This window comes from Rutidosis leptorrhynchoides, chromosome 1 (assembly GCF_046630445.1).
Source record: "Rutidosis leptorrhynchoides isolate AG116_Rl617_1_P2 chromosome 1, CSIRO_AGI_Rlap_v1, whole genome shotgun sequence".
NCBI lineage: Eukaryota > Viridiplantae > Streptophyta > Magnoliopsida > Asterales > Asteraceae > Rutidosis > Rutidosis leptorrhynchoides.
In genome coordinates, this window is record NC_092333.1 from 143,501,732 (window position 1) to 143,512,043 (window position 10,312).

General features: G+C 31.8%; 1 long non-coding RNA gene across 2 annotated transcripts; it reads right to left on the minus strand.

The window, feature by feature from the left end:
- Positions 1 to 223: 223 nt before the first annotated feature.
- LOC139866039 (uncharacterized) lies at positions 224 to 4,466 on the minus strand. 2 transcript variants are annotated; one of them, XR_011765216.1, is made up of 5 exons: positions 4,098 to 4,466; positions 1,463 to 2,866; positions 1,115 to 1,301; positions 883 to 1,014; positions 224 to 519 (listed from the first exon to the last, which is right to left on the minus strand). It is a non-coding gene; the product is annotated as an uncharacterized lncRNA (long non-coding RNA). The 2 variants fall into 2 exon arrangements; XR_011765217.1 differs by having other exon boundaries at positions 1,463 to 2,883.
- Between the last annotated feature and the right edge of the window lie 5,846 nt (positions 4,467 to 10,312).

A 10,312-nucleotide genomic window follows, 5' to 3' on the forward strand; every position in this document is an offset into this window, starting at 1 on the left:
ATGTCGAAATTATGGGGTTATGTATGTTGAAAATTAATATTTTTTTAATTGATATAATCTGAAAATTAGAAAATTGGATATATATTTAGTTAGTAAATTGATAGGTTTGGTGATGAAAGTGTCATTCGACCAATTGTTAGAATTACTCATACAATCACATTCCCCAACTAACACAATTCCGAAATTATTTTACGAAACTAAGAAGTGGATGAGAAAGATCGGTTTAGGGTATGAAGCGATACATGCTTGTAAGAATGATTGTTGTTTGTTTTATAAAGAACAAGTATAAGCTCCGGCCGGGCGGTGCGGCAGCGGCTTCCGAGTAATTTTTTTAATATATGTTACAGCTATACGTATCTATTTGTTATTATGTTACAGAAGTTCTATTTGTTGTATACATGATAAGAGTTGCACAATATGATCGAAGGGAAAACAATCCCAGTCCTACAGACTACAGCCATACTTGCACATGTTTCAAGGGACAACGATGAAGTAGTTGCTAAATCCAGCAGAGAGTTCCTACAAAAAAGTGGGTGAAAGCCGGATAATAAAAATGAGAGGGTAGAATCGAACACCGGTAATAATGCAAATTACAAATTTGAAAGCCTAAGCATGCATTCTGAGCTAATGAGTATTTGTTTAAAAGGACGCAAATTAGATATATTTTAAACTAAAGTTTAATATAAAAAACCCAAATGCGTTTTCTAAGAAACAATTAGTGGATCAAAAGGAGAGGCAGAATACAAAAACATAGAAAAAACAGCAGCCAATTTCGAACTCTATACCTCCCGTTTGAGACAAAGGTCGATGACCAGCCACGATAATTCAACATATATTTTATAGTTGCAAAACTTATTAACAACCAAGTACGAAACGACAAACCTCATAAAATAAGACGACGAAATTCTGCATAATCTTTAGTATATGAAGACTCATACTTGCACATGATCCAAGGTACAACAATTCCAGTCCTACAGCCATACTTGCAGCTCACCAGTCCATTTCGTTATCAATCTGCACCAAATATTGTCATGTCACTAATTCAGACAATATAGTTTTTTAAGATAGAATAACTGAGCATCATTTGGATTTAAGAAATTACTCCTCCGCATACCTTCACTCTTTAAAATATTAATACCCCTTGTGTGTGAATCCTTTTTATGCTATTTGTGTGAACCCTTTCCATGGTTTTTTTAGTAAGATTTGAAGTTTATTGAGTTTCTATATTTCACGTATTCCATTGTATCAGCATTCAAGTGACGTCCCGAAATGCTAAAAAGTTTTTTTTTGTTCATCACTATCTGTTATAAAGAAACCCAAACGCAAAAAAAAAAAAAAATAAATAAATAAATAAATAAATAAATAAATAAAAAAATCAACACAACATAAAAAAAATAGCAAATTGGACACAACAAACAAAACAACATAAAATATATCTAAGATAGTCAGAAAAGTAAATTACCTGTTAAGTAAACCTCCATTACGAAGACACATGCATAATCCATCAAAAGAGCCATACACTTCTCATCTTGCTGGAAGGTAGCCAGCGATTATTTCAGCTACATCAAGTACAAAATACCCTCGTAAATGAGATACAAATATTTTGACCAGTTTGAAAACTTGCTATTCTTCATCGCGACTATCATTATAATTCAAGATAATATTGAATTGTTCTCAATAAAGTTACATTCATACATCATATAGATACATGCTACATAGCCATAACATTTAAAAGATACAACAACACAGCAATTGATTCCCTCAAGGTCGGGCCAGCGAGGGAACAACGAACAACAGAGCTGGTGAACATCGATAAATCGCATTTTACATTAAAAAATAGGTGTCTGTCTGTGTTGTCGACCCAAACCCCACCTTTATTCTCTACTCATTATCACATCATCTTCGATTTTCGATCTTCCATTTAAAAATCATTCATTTCTCTCTCTACATTCATCATCATCATCATGTGTCCCGTGGGACAAATCTAATTTTAAGATTATAGTTATACCCTAAAGCTATCATCTTTTTGCTTTTTTTCTAATTTGAAGTTTCAATCTTTTTCCTAATCACTTCTTCAAAATCACATCCACCAATACAAACTGGATTGACCATCGTAACTACCTTCTGCTCACAACTATCGACACTCCAAAACTGTATTGCTCTCTTTCAGGGTGTGATTTGATCAAAAGCTGAAGTTGGCTCCTAAAGCTGGCCTATTTTTGATGAAACGTAACCTACCATGTAGACTGTGATCCACAACGATCGAAGTTTGTGAATTGGTTATATCTAGATCATTTGTGACCTGCACTCTATGACTGTTAATTTATCTCTAAAACATCCTGCAGTCCAAGGATTAGTCAATAACAATAGCAGTACCAACAAAAATTTAGTAAGGAGAAAAAAAAAAAGAAAAAAAAAAATGAGGCTCATATTCGTGTTTAAAATCAAGCAAGAGAAAATGAATTGCCATGGCTGCAATCTTTATATTGCCTCGCCAAGATACAAACTCATTTTTTCTCGTTGCTCGACCCAACTCTCACTTATGTATCATCACAGCCTATTTTATTAAACCTTCTTGAGTTGTGAGTACCAAAAGACGTTGTCACTAATAAAAATTCCAACTAAACAACGGTGTTGCAAATCATGGAAATGTACTTTTTAACATAATCATTTATCAACAAAGAGGCTACCACGTCCTAAGACGGCAACCAAACTCCGTGTAGTAGCTGGTATTTCCGGACACATCAGCATAAGTAGAATATTTGCATCATAAACATGTAGTCAATCACCATGGCTACAACTAATATGTTGCCTTGCCAAGAGGTGACCGAGGGCACACATACTTTACCATCATAGATGTAGCAATCTGTAAAAATGTAATAACTGATAAAATATCAGAAACAAAATACTTAAACTCCCAAATTAGTATTCTCATTCTCATTCCCATAATAACCAATACAAAAATCGATGTATATTACACTCTACTATGTTAAACATAAAGTCATTTTGAATTAAAAAATGACAAAAGTTTAAAATAACACGTTATTGGTAAAACCAAAACATGAAACATTGCATGAAAAGAAAAAAACACACACCTTACAAACATGAATGAAAAACAGACATATTAACATAGTTATTAGTTTTCAATCCTCTTTTAAGATGCAAAGAAAACTACGGACACAAACAATGAGAATGCAGATGAAGAACAAAACATGAGAAAAAATTGTAAATACACCTTAAAGTATAAAACCGGTAGTGTTTACTAATTTTCAATAACCTCACAAAAACACCGCTCGACTATATGATATTAAAAAGACAAAAAAATTATCGAAACAAAAAAGAACAATACAACAAAAGGAAATAGCTGGAATTAAACCCGGAGTAGCGAAACACTTAAAGAAACCAAGTAGATCTAAACTAATAGGAAAGAATCAAAATTAGAAGTAAAACAGGATTAATCATGTATCATTCAATAATCACAAAACAATACATATCGCAAAAAATAAAATATGTGAGAATTCGTGACAATAAAAAAGTCATCAAGATGAGCAAAATATTAAGCAAACCATCAACTTGAACAGGAAGTTAGCTGAATTTTTTCCACCAAAACGTCACATACCAATGGCTATTAAAAACCTTGAATAACTTCTACTTTACAAAACACATAAAGAAACACATATTCTAAACCTAGCATTTTAAACATCTTGGCTAAAAACAACAGTATATTTTATATATAACTCTATACATACCCACCAGAATGAGAAATTTATCTAACAAAAACATCAAGTTGAGAAAACACAGCTGCTATCTTCTTTCTTCAAGAATGACATGATAATTTCTATTAAATACTTCCATAATTTGAACAAAAAAAACACAAAATACATATATTATACACTATAGGATACCCATAAAACACAAATCCAACTACTCCAAGTTATAAGGCAACACTTAAATGTAAGAGGAGTCGAGAATACTTAACTTCAAATACGTAAAAAAGATTCAAGCACAATATTCAAAAATATCATGACAATGAACAACAAAAAATAGATAAATTCATTAACGATAACAAATCTGTAAAAAATATTTGAGAAGTATACCTGTTCTCGATGACGACGGCCAGAAATCCAAAGATATCTGACAACAATCGGGTGAAAATCGAAGTTTAATACATAACTGTCGGCTGATCGTACGAAATCCAAATCGAAAAACTCTTAGGTTAGATGACAATCGCACATGCAAAAAGCTACAAAGTACTAAACCCTAGGGTTGAATCGAAGAAGCCAACACCAACAAAATAAACGATCGGATGAGATGATGGCTAACCCACAAAATCAGAGCAATATATGGTTAAATCGTAATGTTCGCATAGAGGTGATAAATAGTAGATATGGTGAGGTGTTGCAGGGGAATAATCGCCCATGGAGGAGAAGAGACGAGCAGAAAAGGCAAGGTGGGTTTTTTTTTTTTTTTTTTTTGTTTATATAAGCGGGGGATATGTCGATTTAAGGTTTATTGGGAAGAGAATGACCGAAATCTAGGTCCCAATTAGTATGCAAGGGTAATATCACAATTTGGAAAACTGTCCAATATGTAACGAGAGTAGATGGAAAGATGAACGCACAACAGAGAAGAAAGTTCCTAATAAAGTTTTGCGTTATTTTTCAATAACTTCAAGACTAAAACGTTTGTACAGTTCCAGATACACTGCAAAGGATATGACTTGGCATGCTACTTGGTGGTGCAATGAAGAGGGTAAGATGCGTCATCCGGTAGATGGTCGATCTTGGAAAGAAATTGACAAAAGATATCCGAATTTTGCACATGAACACAGAAACGTTCGACTAGGGTTGGGTGCTGATGGTTTCAATCCATTCAGCAACATGAATAATCCTTACAGCATGTGGTCAGTAATATTGACAACGTACAATACGCCGCCGTGGATATGTATGAAAGAAAGTTCTCTCATGTTGACTTTGTTAATTCCTGGTCCTAAATCACCTGGACAAGATATTGATGTTTACTTGAGGCCTTTAGTTGATGAACTGAAGATTTTATGGTCCGAAGGAGTTCTTGCACATGAACTACGGTCAATTGACGGATCGAAGTATAGCGATGAATTGATCTGTCTAGCTGAAGGACCGGTGGGTACCTCAAACCATTACAGTTACTGTAATGTGAATGGTGTCAGGTTTGTGGTTAGCAATCGCGATGATCGACGCACAACACAAAATAATGGAATTGAAACACTCGCATATGCTAGTGATCCTGTCTCTAAGTATTATGGTCGGTTGGAAGATATTGTTAATTTGCATTATGGTGGTGCATTTAGTGTTGTGTTATTCAGATGTCAGTGGTTCAAGACTGAGAACACCCGAAACAGTAAACGTACAGTTAAAGTGAATAACATAACTAGTATTGACACAAAAGATGAGTGGTACCAAGATGATCAACACATTCTTGCAACACAAGCTCAACAAGTCTTTTACATCAACGATCCTTCCAAAACCTCTAGCAGCTAGAAGGTCGTTCATGAGGTACATCATCGAAAACTCTGGGATAGAGACATTATCGAAGACACCATACGAGATGTTGTACACGAAACCAATTCATCCGATCTTAGCCTTGATGCTGATTTAGATAATATGACTTATACAAGTATGAGTGTACCCGGAGAATCCACACCAATTCAGTTTAATCCACCAACACATGAAGTTGATGATGATGATGATGATGATGATGATGATGATGATGATGATGATGATGACGACATTTGTGATTTAGACCCTATTTCCCTTCCTCGTGACATATGTGATGATGATGATGATGATGTGGTGGCTGACGATGAGCTAAATTCCCAAATTCCTCAAAATGAAGCTTACTATAGCGATGATGATGATTATTGATGTGTAATTCTTGTCATTTATCAAAAAACGCTTGTTGTTGTAATCAAATGTTTAATATTTTTGTGAATGTTGAATGTCTTTTTAAATTTTCCTCATGAAATATATGTACACACACACACACACACACACACACACACATATATATATATATATATATATATATATATATATATATATAGTCGTTAAAAAAAACTATAGTTTAATGTATATATTTATGCATATATGTATGTGTATATATATATATATGTATATATATATATGTATATATATATATGTATATATATATATATGTATATATATATATATATATATATATATATATATATGTATATATGTGTATACATATGTATATTTGTATTTATGCAGATGAATTTCTTTGCTCTCATTTTCCTAATGATCGGTGCGGGGGCCGGTGGCCAAGATAACAAACCCAACCTAATACACGGGGTAAACGGGGAAAATCAAAAAACATAGGTTTACGAAAATTGTACGATGCTCAAGGACGACTCGATATTGACTTTGATTTTACGTGGAATACCGTTAATCCGATAGGCCCCAATAGTTCAAGGTTTGTTAGTTTGATATCTAGTGTTGTTAGGTCCCCGAAGTTCCCGAAACATTACGAGTGTTGGGCGGATGTGCCAAAGCCTTCAAAAGATTTAGTCTGGCTTGATATCCGCGTAAGTTTAATTAATTAGTACTTAAACATATACATATACATACATATATACTTTATATATACATATATACTTTATATATATATATATATATATATATATATATATATATATATATATATATATATATGTTTGTGTGTGTGTGTATGTGTGTTTCTTATATACAATCTTCTAATATATCTATTACTTTATATCGTAGAATTTCTATAAAATTGAAACTTGGCTAGAATCGGATAAAGAACATCTACTCCGAGCTACTGTTAACAAGATAGCGGGGGATAGATGGAAAAACATAAAAAGTGAACAACAAGGTTATTTCAAAAACATCCGATGTCAATATCCTAATGATATTGATTTTGTTCGTTCCCACCCACCACCGGACGTTCAAGCCGAAATCTAGAATCTTTTTGTTGACTTAATGCTTAACGAAGAATACCAAAAGCGTTGTGAGCAAAATGCAAAAAACCGGTCTAAAGTCCAATACCACAGTTTGCATGGTAGCAAATCGATAGTTAAACATTTGGTAAATTACTTAAACCTCCTTGTTTTTAATGTTTTAGATAAATGATAAAATGTTAGAAAATATGTTATTTGAATTATATAAATTTAAGTTATTTTTTTGTGCGTATGTAGAACGAGAATAAGATAAAGCTCGGTCCGGAAATCGGTCCTATCAAAAATTACAAGCTCTTGCACAAACCCAAGGACGGAACCGGGTGGACTAGGGAGTTCAAACCAAAACAGAACTACGCAAGTAATAAATTTTAATAGAATTTGGTGTACTACTTATAAATAAAAGTATAAGTTAAATGGTATATATAAGTCCCGAAATGTATATATATATATATATATATATATATATATATATATATATATATATATATATATATATATATATATATATATATATATATATATATATATATAATATTAATATTTGTTTAACCTTGTAGACAAAAATGAAGGCTTTTTTAAAAGAACAACCGGGAAGAGACAGACCGCTATCATGGAAGAAGTTTTGGTGATCGAAGTTGTAGTGACCCGAACTTTTCCATGTTTATATATATATTAAATGAAATTGTTATTTACATGATTAAGTGTTTCCAACATGTTAAGCAATCAAACTTGTTAAGACTTAATTGAAATAGGTTTCATATAGACAATTGACCACCCAAGTTGACCGGTGATTCACGAACGTTAAAACTTGTAAAAACTATACGATGACATATATATGGTTATATATATAGTTAACATGATTTTATTATAAGTAAGTATCTCATTAGGTATTTTAACAATGAGTTATATACATAAAAAATGAGACTATTAAATTAAGAAACTCGAAAACGATATATATAACGATTATCGTTATAACAACGTCTTACTAGGTACATATGAATCATATTAAGATATTGATACACTTAGTTAATTATGTTAAATGATAAGTAAATATATCATTAAGTGTATTAACAATGAACTACATATGTAAAAATAAGACTACTAACTTAATGATTTCGAAACGAGACATATATGTAACGATTATCGTTGTAACAACATTTAAATGTATATATATCATACTAAGATATATTATATATCATAACATCATGATAATGTAACAATTTAACATCTCATTTGATATAATAAACAATGGGTTAACAACATTCAACAAGATCGTTAACGTAAAGGTTTCAAAACAACATTTACATGTAACGACTAACGATGACTTAACGACTCAGTTAAAATGTATATACATGTAGTGTTTTAATATGTATTCATACACTTTTGAAAGACTTCAAGACACTTATCAAAATACTTCTACTTAACAAAAATGCTTACAATTACATCCTCGTTCAGTTTCATCAACAATTCTACTCGTATGCACCCGTATTCGTACTCGTACAATACACAGCTTTTAGATGTATGTACTATTGGTATATACACTCCAATGATCAGCTCTTAGCAGCCCATGTGAGTCACCTAACACATGTGGGAACCATCATTTGACAACTAGCATGAAATATCTCATAAAATTACAAAAATATGAGTAATCATTCATGACTTATTTACATGAAAACAAAATTACATATCCTTTATTTCTAATCCATACACCAACGACCAAAACACCTACAAACACTTTCATTCTTCAATTTTCTTCATCTAATTGATCTCTCTCAAGTTCTATCTTCAAGTTCTAAGTGTTCTTCATAAATTCCAAAAGTTCTAGTTTCATAAAATCAAGAATACTTCCAAGATTGCAAGTTTACTTCCAAGTTTTCTAAATCCATTCCAAGTAATCATCCAAGATCAAGAAACCTTTTTTACTTACAGTAGGTTATATTTCTAATACAAGGTAATAATCATATTCAAACTTTAATTCAATTTCTATAACTATAACAATCTTATTTAGAGTGAAAATCTTACTTGAAATTATTTTCGTGTCATGATTCTGCTTCAAGAACTTTCAAGCCATCCAAGGATCCTTTGAAGCTAGATCTATTTTTCTCATTTCCAGTAGGTTTATCCAAGGAACTTGAGGTAGTAATGATGTTCATAACATCATTCGATTCATACATATAAAGCTATCTTATTCGAAGGTTTAGACTTGTAATCACTAGAACATAGTTTAGTTAATTCTAAACTTGTTCGCAAATAAAAGTTAATCCTTCTAACTTGACTTTTAAAATCAACTAAACACATGTTCTATATCTATATGATATGCTAACTTAATGATTTAAAACCTGGAAACACGAAAAACACCGTAAAATCGGATTTACGCCGTCGTAGTAACACCGCGGGCTGTTTTGGGTTAGTTAATTAAAAACTATGATAAACTTTGATTTAAAAGTTGTTATTCTGAGAAAATGATTTTTATTATGAACATGAAACTATATCCAAAAATTATGGTTAAACTCAAAGTGGAAGTATGTTTTCTAAAATAGTCATCTAAACGTCGTTCTTTCGACTGAAATGACTACCTTTACAAAAATGACTTGTAACTTATTTTTCCGACTATAAACCTATACTTTTTCTGTTTAAATTCATAAAATAGAGTTCAATATGAAACCATAGCAATTTGATTCACTCAAAACGGATTTAAAATGAAGAAGTTACGGGTAAAACAAGATTGGATAATTTTTCTCATTTTAGCTACGTGAAAATTGGTAACAAATCTATTCCAACCATAACTTAATCAACTTGTATTGTATATTATGTAATCTTGAGATACCATAGACACGTATACAATGTTTCGACCTATCATGTCGACACATCTATATATATTTCGAAATAACCATAGACACTCTATATGTGAATGTTGGAGTTAGCTATACAGGGTTGAGGTTGATTCCAAAATATATATAGTTTGAGTTGTGATCAATACTGAGATACGTATACACTGGGTCGTGGATTGATTCAAGATAATATTTATCGATTTATTTCTGTACATCTAACTGTGGACAACTAGTTGTAGGTTACTAACGAGGACAGCTGACTTAATAAACTTAAAACATCAAAATATATTAAAAGTGTTGTAAATATATTTTGAACATACTTTGATATATATGTATATATTGTTATAGGTTCGTGAATCAACCAGTGGCCAAGTCTTACTTCCCGACGAAGTAAAAATATGTGAAAGTGAGTTATAGTCCCACTTTTAAAATATAATATTTTTGGGATGAGAATACATGCAGGTTTTATAAATGATTTACAAAATAGACACAAGTACGTGAAACT